Source organism: Lolium rigidum, chromosome 7, assembly GCF_022539505.1.
Source record: "Lolium rigidum isolate FL_2022 chromosome 7, APGP_CSIRO_Lrig_0.1, whole genome shotgun sequence".
Lineage (NCBI taxonomy): Eukaryota > Viridiplantae > Streptophyta > Magnoliopsida > Poales > Poaceae > Lolium > Lolium rigidum.
The window spans coordinates 336988801-336999008 of record NC_061514.1 but is presented as its reverse complement, the minus strand read 5'-3'; positions in this window follow the sequence as shown (position 1 = coordinate 336999008).

Genomic DNA, 10208 nt, shown 5'->3' with positions numbered 1-10208 from the left:
GTAAAACTCATATTCAATCCGTACACATATAATAAGATTAGATGCACATGAATGCTGCGACGATTCACCCCAACCCCGTAGGCCGTGAGGACTACTCACACATAATATCAAAATCAAATACAAAGATAGAAATCATTGTGCAAAATACTTATATTGAAATCATAGTATTCTTACATTGGTCGCCAATTCTCAAGAACATCTCTATTACAATGGTGATGGCTTGGCTATGGATGAGATGGGAGATGGGATGGATGAACTATGGTGGTGGATCTCCTTCGGTGTGGTGCAGATGGATTTGGTGTGGCGACGAATGGCTCTTTTTTAGCGTTGGTCCCTTCACGAAACTTATAGGGTTTGACCTCGGGAATGCAGCAGCACATGGTACTGGCGGACGATACGGGCGGGGCTTGCCCGTACCGATGCCCGTTAAAGCCCCTTGAACCGCCTTTTCGAGCGTAGTCAACTTTGCCATGCTCCTGACTCGATTTTGTAAATGCAGGTCGATTTGTTATTATGACGTGATTTCCTGCACAACATCCAAAAATAGAAGAGATTGCACATCTTTGCATTGATTAGTCATTAGTGGCAAGTTCAGAGGTAAAATTAGTCAATTTCTTGACTTAGCTAAGGATTTAAACGCGAGAAAAAGTGGCGTATTTCACAACCATCACTATGCGAAGGTCGTCCTGGTTGCTACATCGGGCCGGCTCCCCCGAAGGCAAGGTGCTTGGGTGGCAACTTGGAGATCTGTGTGTACAGCTAGTTTGTCGATCCGGCTGGTTCGTCTTCGAGCAATGCGAAGGTCGTTCTGGATGGTACGTCGGGGCGGCGGCCCCGATGCTAGAGGTGTGTTTGTTGCGTTGGTGCTTGCGTTGTGTGGATGACGGGACTCCTCGCTTGTGCGGTTTTCGTCTCGTTTTCCTTATAAATCAGGCAATGTATGGTTTTTAGACCCGGTTTTCCTTATAAATTGGGTCATCTTGTGCATAGCACTCTTCCTCTCTAATCGAACGGCAGATTCGGCTGCCTTTTCCTCAAAAAAAAGTTTATTTGCTACAATCAAACACACTTTATCTTTTCGTAGGATTCAAGTAGGCATGACATCTTAACCATATTTTTTTCCTATACTATGAATCAAAGGAGCCCTGAAAACCATGCATTTTTTGTTGCCTATATCCCTTTCTAAAACTCGTGTACAAATTTTTTAAATCACTTTTTAGTTACATGTGACCACTCTATATTTCACTGTTTTCGGCGAGTCAAGCTTCACGCCGTTAAAAAGGGAAAATATGCGCCTGCCAATGGAAGCTCGGAGATGTCGCGCGCTCGTGGGCATCCCCGAAGGTACGACGTGACAACTTTCGTCACCTACCGACGATTCGAACACTATATCACCGCTTGGCTCACCGCCAAATGTCTCGACACCATTTCTCCCCCTATGGGCTCTCCGTCTCAGCAAGGATCTTCAGGGACAAGCATGTAAGCAGCGCCATCTACCTCGGAAGTTGTTGGACGACGGCGGCAAACGATCTTCCGCTACAGCTCGTCGATGCCTTCTTCTCCAATGACGGTGAGTACTTCAAACACTATGTACCTAGGATATTTGAGGATGTTGTAAATCCGAGTAGGGGATACAGTAGATTTGTGGTTGTATGGGTCATATTGCTTGTTGGTAGTGACTGATATGTAGATAGATTGAAGATTTTGTGACTGTATGGCAGTTTTAGCTTTCTTTGTAGCGATAGTCCTTTTTTGAAGTAGTAGGAAATAGGTTATATGAGGAAAAATAGTGGTGGTGCACCTCCAAATGTCTGCATCGTAGGCATTTGGCCAAATACCGGTGGAGCAATATTTTTTCAACGTTGCTGCTAATTATCTATCGGTGGTGTGGTTGTGTATTCAGACGACGTCGCTATGGTGGGCCTCAACGGCCTAGTCCGCACAAAAAAATGGGCTGCATGGCCCACAAGGCTAAAGATTGCTTGCTACCATTTCCCAAGGACAATATTACTTCATGGGAGGAATGTAATAATACATTTATGTCTAAGTTTTTTCCTTCAAAAATTATGCGATTACGATCTAACATCAAAAATTTAGACAAGAATAATGCGATCCACTAGCGCTTGCATGGGAAAGAATGAAGAAATATGTTAGAACATGTTCTAATCATGGAATGGAAGAGTGGTTAATCCTTCATCTATTTTATAATGCTTTAAACCTAATGTCTAAATCTATGCTTGACACTGCTACGGGAGGAACATTCATGGGCAAGCATTGCCACAAGACTCTTGGATGACATGCAAAATAATCATGCCCAGTGGCATACTCTTCAAGAAAGAAAAACTCAATTAATGGGGGGGGATCACTACTAGGAAAAGGTCTATTGTCGGCGCACCATTTTGGGCTACTACCGGCGCACCAGAGCCGCCGGTGCGAAAGGGCAGGTGGTAACTGGCTACTGTCGGCGCACCGGCCAGTGCGCCGGCGGTAGTTCAGTTACTGGCGGTGCACTGGGCCTGCTTCACCGGCAATAGATGTGTACCGCTGGCGCACGTGGTACTACGCCGGCAGTACGGCTGTCAGCAGTGGCGCATGTGTTGTGCGCCGGCAGTAGGGGATGGAGGTGCGCTGGTGGTATATGATGGCGTGTATTTCACACGTTCGTTGGGCAACCCCAAGAGGAAGGTATGATGCGCACAGCAGCAAGTTTTCCCTCAGAAAGAAACCAAGGTTTATCGAACCAGGAGGAGCCAAGAAGCACGTTGAAGGTTGATGGCGGCGAGATGTAGTGCGGCGCAACACCGGGGATTCCGGCGCCAACGTGGAACCTGCACAACACAACCCAAGTACTTTGCCCCAACGAAACGAGTGAGGTTGTCAATCTCACCGGCTTGCTCGTAACAAAGGATTAACCGTATTGTGTGGAAGATGATTGTTTGCGAGAGAAAATAGTAAAACAAGTATTGCAGCAGATTTGTATTTCAGTATTAAAAGAATGGACCGGGGTCCACAGTTCACTAGAGGTGTCTCTCCCATAAGATAAAAGCATGTCGGGTGAACAAATTACAGTCGGGCAATTGACAAATAAAGAGAGCATAACAATGCACATACATGTCATGATAAGTATAGTGAGATTTAATTGGGCATTACGACAAAGTACATAGACCGCCATCCAACTGCATCTATGCCTAAAAAGTCCACCTTCGAGGTTATCGTCCGAACCCCCTCCGGTATTAAGTTGCAAAGCAACGAGACAATTGCATTAAGTATGGTGCGTAATGTAATCAATAACTACATCCTCGGACATAGCATCAATGTTTTATCCCTAGTGGCAACGACACAACACAACCTTAGAACTTTACATCCTCTGTCCCGGTGTCAATGCAGGCATGAACCCACTATCGAGCATAAATACTCCTTCTTGGAGTTACTAGCATCAACTTGGCCAGAGCCTCTACTAATAACGGAGAGCATGCAAGATCATAAACAACACATATGCAATAACTTGATAATTAACATAACATGGTATTCTCTATCCATCGGATCCCGACAAACACAACATAGAGTATTACAGATAGATGATCTTGATCATGTTAGGCAGCTCACAAGATCCAACAATGAAGCACAATGAGGAAAAGACAACCATCTAGCTACTGCTATGGACCCATAGTCCAGGGGTGAACTACTCACTCATCACTCCGGAGGCGACCATGGCGGTGTAGAGTCCTCCGGGAGATGAATCCCCTCTCCGGCAGGGTGCTGGAGGAGATCTCCGAGAATCCCCCGAGATGGGATTGGCGGCGGCGGCGTCTCGGTAAGGTTTTCCGTATCGTGGTTTTTCGCATCGGGGGTTTCGCGACGGAGGCTTTAAGTAGGCGGAAGAGGCGAGTCGGAGGGCTGACGAGGGCCCACACCACGGGCGGCGCGGGCCCCCTTGGCCGCGCCGCCTTGTGGTTTGGCCACCTCGTGGCCCCACTTCGTATGCTCTTCGGTCTTCGGAAGGTTCGTGGCGAAATAGGCCCCTGGGTCTTGATTTCGTCCAATTCGAGAATATTTCGTTACTAGGATTTACGAAACCAAAAACAGCGAGAAACGAAGCGGCACTTCGGCATCTTGTTAATAGGTTAGTTCCGGAAAATGCACGAATATGACATAAAGTGTGCATAAAACATGTAGGTATCATCAATAATATGGCATAGAACATAAGAAATTATCGATACGTCGGAGACGTATCAAGCATCCCCAAGCTTAGTTACGCTCGTCCCGAGCGAGGTAAAACGATAACAAAGATAATTTACGAAGTGACATGCCATCATAACCTTGATCATACTATTTGTAAACATATGTAGTGGATGCAGCGATCAAAACAATGGTAATGACATGAGTAAACAAGCTGAATCATAAAGCAAAGACTTTTCATGAATAGTACTTCAAGACAAGCATCAATAAGTCTTGCATAAGAGTTAACTCATAAAGCAATAAATCAAAGTAAAGGTATTGAAGCAACACAAAGGAAGATTAAGTTTCAGCGGTTGCTTTCAACTTGTAACATGTATATCTCATGGATAATTGTCAACATAGAGTAATATAACAAGTACAATATGCAAGTATGTAAGAATCAATGCACAGTTCACACAAGTGTTTGCTTCTTGAGGTGGAGAGAGATAGGTGAACTGACTCAACATAAAAGTAAAAAGAGAATGGTCCTTCAAAGAGGAAAGCATCAATTGCTATATTTGTGCTAGAGCTTTTATTTTGAAAACATGAAACAATTTTGTCAACGGTAGTAATAAAGCATATGAGTTATGTAAATTATATCTTACAAGTTGCAAGTCTCATGCATAGTATACTAATAGTGCCCGCACCTTGTCCTAATTAGCTTGGACTACCGGATCTTTGCAATGCACATGTTTTAACCAAGTGTCACAATGGGGTACCTCCATGCCGCTCTGTACAAAGGTCTAAGGAGAAAGCTCGCATTTTGGATTTCTCGCTTTTGATTATTCTCAACTTAGACATCCATACCGGGACAACATGGACAACGAGATAATGGACTCCTCTTTAATGCATAAGCATGTGGCAACAATTATTATTCTCATATGAGATTGAGGATATATGTCCAAGACTGAAACTTCCATCATGATTCATGGCTTTAGTTAGCGGCCCAATGTTCTTCTCTAACAATATGCATGCTCCAACCATTAAGGTGGTAGATCTCTCTTACTTCAGACAAGACGGACATGCATAGCAACTCACATGATATTCAACAGAGAATAGTTGATGGCGTCCCCGAAACATGGTTATCGCACAACAAGCAACTTAATAAGAGATAAAGTGCATAAGTACATATTCAATACCACAATAGTTTTTAAGCTATTTGTCCCATGAGCTATATATTGCAAAGGTGAATGATGGAATTTTAAAGGTAGCACTCAAGCAATTTACTTTGGAATGGCGGATAAATACCATGTAGTAGGTAGGTATGGTGGACACAAATGGCATAGTAGTTGGCTCAAGTATTTTGGATGCATGAGAAGTATTCCCTCTCGATACAAGGTTTAGGCTAGCAAGGTTATTTGAAACAAACACAAGGATGAACGGTACAGCAATACTCACACAAAAGATATATTGTAAACATTATAAGACTCTACACCGTCTTCCTTGTTGTTCAAAACTCAATACTATATGTTATCTAGACTCTAGAGAAACCAAATATGCAAACCAAATTAGCAAGCTCTAAGTGTTTCTTCATTAATGGGTGCAAAGTATATGATGCAAGAGCTTAAACATGAGCACAACAATTGCCAAGTATCAAATTATCCAAGACATTTTAGAGTTACTACATGTAGCATTTTCCAATTCCAACCATATAACAATTTAACGAAGAAGAAACTTCGCCATGAATACTATGAGTAGAGCCTAAGGACATACTTGTCCATATGCTACAGCGGAGCGTGTCTCTCTCCCATAAAGTGAATGCTAGGATCCATTTTATTCAAACAAAACAAAAAACAAAAACAAACCGACGCTCCAAGCAAAGTGCATAAGATGTGACGGAATAAAAATATAGTTTCGGGGGAGGAACCTGATAATGTTGTCGATGAAGAAGGGGATGCCTTGGGCATCCCCAAGCTTAGACGCTTGAGTCTTCTTAGAATATGCAGGGGTGAACCACCGGGGCATCCCCAAGCTTAGAGCTTTCACTCTCCTTGATCATATTGCATCATACTCCTCTCTTGATCCTTGAAAACTTCCACCACACCAAACTCGAAACAACTCATTAGAGGGTTAGTGCATAATAAAAATTCACATGTTCAGAGGTGACACAATCATTCTTAACACTTCTGGACATTGCATAAAGCTACTGGGACATTAATGGATCAAAGAAATTCATCCAACATAGCAAAAGAGGCAATGCGAAATAAAAGGCAGAATCTGTCAAAAACAGAACGAGTCCGTAAAGATGGATTTTATTAGGCCACCAGACTTGCTCAAATGAAAATGCTCAAATTGAATGAAAGTTGCGTACATATCTGAGGATCATGCACGTAAATTGGCTTAATTTTCTGAGCTACCTACGGGGAGGTAGACCCAGATTCGTGATAGCAAAGAAATGCAGAACTGGGCAGTAATCCAAATCTAGTACTTACTTTACTATCAAAGACTTTACTTGGCACAACAAAACTCAAAACTAAGATAAGGAGAGGTTGCTACAGTAGTAAACAACTTCCAAGACTCAAATATAAAACAAAAATACTGTATTAAAAACATGGGTTGTCTCCCATAAGCGCTTTTCTTTAACGCCTTTCAGCTAGGCGCAGAAAGTGTAACTCAAGTAACATCAAAAGATGAAGCATCAACATTATAATTTGTTCTAATAATAGAATCATAAGGTAACTTCATTCTCTTTCTAGGGAAGTGTTCCATACCTTTCTTGAGAGGAAATTGATATTTAATATTACCTTCCTTCATATCAATAGTAGCACCAACGGTTCGAAGAAAAGGTCTTCCCAATATAATGGGGCAAGATGCATTGCATTCAATATCCAAGACAACAAAATCAACGGGGACAAGGTTATTGTTAACCATAATATGAACATTATCAATTTTCCCCAAAGGTTTCTTTTTAGCATTATCGGCGAGATTAACATCCGGATAACGAGTTTTCAATGGTGGCAAGTCAAGCATATCATAGACTTTCTCGGGCATAACGAAATACTTGCACCAAGATCACATAAAGCATTACAATCAAAATCTTTGACTCTCATTTTGATGATGGGCTCCCAACCATCCTCTAGCTTTCTAGGAATAGAAGTTTCAAGTTTTAGTTTCTCTTCTCTAGCTTTTATGAGAGCATTTGTAATATGTTTTGTGAAAGCCAAGTTTACAGCGCTAGCATTGGGACTCTTAGCAAGTTTTTGTAAGAACTTTATAACTTCAGAGATGTGGCAATCATCAAAATCTAAATCATTACAATCTAAAGCAATGGGATTATCATCCCCAAGGTTGGAAAAAATTTCAGCGGTTTTATCACAAGCAGTTTCAGCAGTTTCAGCAGTTTCAGGTAATTTTGCGCGCTTTGCACTAGGAGTAGAAGCTTTGCCAACACCAATTATTTTACCATTAATAGTAGGAGGTGCAGCAACATGTGAATCATTAGCATTGCTAGTGGTGGTAATAGTCCAAACTTTAGCTACATTTTTCTCTTTAGCTAGTTTTTCATTTTCTTCTCTATCCCACCTAGCACGCAGTTCAGCCATTAATCTTATATTCTCATTAATTCTAACTTGGATGGCATTTGCTGTAGTATCAATTTTATTTTCAATATCCCTATTAAGCATAACTTTCGATTTTAAAAGATCAACATCAGAGGCAAGACTATCACCTCTAGAAACAAGAATATCAATTTTATTGAGCTTTTCCTCAACAGATTTGTTAAAGGCAGTTTGTGTACTAATAAATTCTTTAAGCATGGCTTCAAGTCTAGGGGGTGTATTCCTATTATTGTTGTAAGAATTCCCATAAGAATTAGCATAACCGTTATCATTATTATAAGGATATGGCCTATAGTTATTACTAGAATTGTTCCGATAAGCATTGTTGTTGAAATTATTATTTTTAATGAAGTTCACATCAACATGTTCTTCTTGGGCAACCAATGAAGATAATGGAACATTATTAGGATCAACATTAGTCCTATCATTCGCAAGCATAGACATAATAGCATCAACCTTATCATTCAAGGAAGAGGATTCTTCAACAGAATTTACCTTCTTACCTTGTGGAGCTCTTTCCGTGTGCCATTCAGAGTAATTAACCATCATATTATCAAGAAGCTTTGTTGCTTCACCAAGAGTGATGGACATAAAGGTACCTCCAGCAGCTGAATCCAATAAATTCCGCGAAGAAAAATTTAGTCCTGCATAGAAGGTTTGGATGATCATCCAAGTAGTCGATCCATGGGTTGGGCAATTTTTAACCAGAGATTTCATTCTTTCCCAAGCTTGAGCAACATGTTCATTATCCAATTGTTTAAAATTCATTATGCTACTCCTCAAAGATATAATTTTAGCAGGGGGATAATATCTACCAATAAAAGCATCCTTGCATTTAGTCCAGGAATCAATACTATTCTTAGGCGAGAGATAGCAACCAATCTTTAGCTCTTCCTCTTAATGAGAAAGGAAACAATTTTAATTTTATAATGTCACCATCTACATCTTTATACTTTTGCATTTCACACAATTCAACAAAATTATTGAGATGGGCAGCAGCATCATCGGAACTAACACCAGAAAATTGCTCTCGCATAACAAGATTCAGTAAAGCAGGTTTAATTTCAAAGAATTTTGCTGTAGTAGCAGGTGGAGCAATAGGTGTGCATAAGAAATCATTATTATTTGTGCTAGTGAAGTCACACAACTTAGTATTTTCAGGGGTAGCCATTTTAGCAGTACTAAATAAAGCAAACTAGATAAAGTAAATGCAAGTAAACTAATTTTTTTGTGTTTTTGATATAGCAAACAAGATAGTAAATAAAGTAAAGCTAGCAACTAATTTTTTTGTGTTTTGATATAATGCAGCAAACAAAGTAGTAAATAAAATAAAGCAAGACAAAAACAAAGTAAAGAGATTGAGAAGTGGAGACTCCCCTTGCAGCGTGTCTTGATCTCCCCGGCAACGGCGCCGGAAAAAGAGCTTGATGGCGTGTATTTCACACGTTCGTTGGGCAACCCCAAGAGGAAGGTATGATGCGCACAGCAGCAAGTTTTCCCTCGGAAAGAAACCAAGGTTTATCGAACCAGGAGGAGCCAAGAAGCACGTTGAAGGTTGATGGCGGCGAGATGTAGTGCGGCGCAACACCGGGGATTCGGCGCCAACGTGGAACCTGCACAACACAACCCAAGTACTTTGCCCCAACGAAACAGGTGAGGTTGTCAATCTCACCGGCTTGCTGTAACAAAGGATTAACCGTATTGTGTGGAAGATGATTGTTTGCAGAGAAAATAGTAAAACAAGTATTGCAGCAGATTTGTATTTCAGTATTAAAAGAGTGGACCGGGGTCCACAGTTCACTAGAGGTGTCTCTCCCATAAGATAAAAGCATGTTGGGTCAACAAATTACAGTCGGGCAATTGACAAATAAAGAGAGCATAACAATGCACATACATGTCATGATAAGTATAGTGAGATTTAATTGGGCATTACGACAAAGTACATAGACCGCCATCCAACTGCATCTATGCCTAAAAAGTCCACCTTCGAGGTTATCGTCCAACCCCCTCCAGTATTAAGTTGCAAAGCAACAGACAATTGCATTAAGTATGGTGCGTAATGTAATCAATAACTACATCCTCGGACATAGCATCAATGTTTTATCCCTAGTGGCAATAGCACAACACAACCTTAGAACTTTCATCGTCATCGTCCCAGGTGTCAATGCAGGCATGAACCCACTATCGAGCATAAATAATCCTTCTTGGAGTTACTAGCATCAACTTGGCCAGAGCCTCTACTAATAACGGAGAGCATGCAAGATCATAAACAACACATATGCAATAACTTGATAATTAACATAAAATGGTATTCTCTATCCATCGGATCCCGACAAACACAACATAGAGTATTACAGATAGATGATCTTGATCATGTTAGGCAGCTCACAAGATCCAACAATGAAGCACAATGAGGAGAAGACAACCATCTAG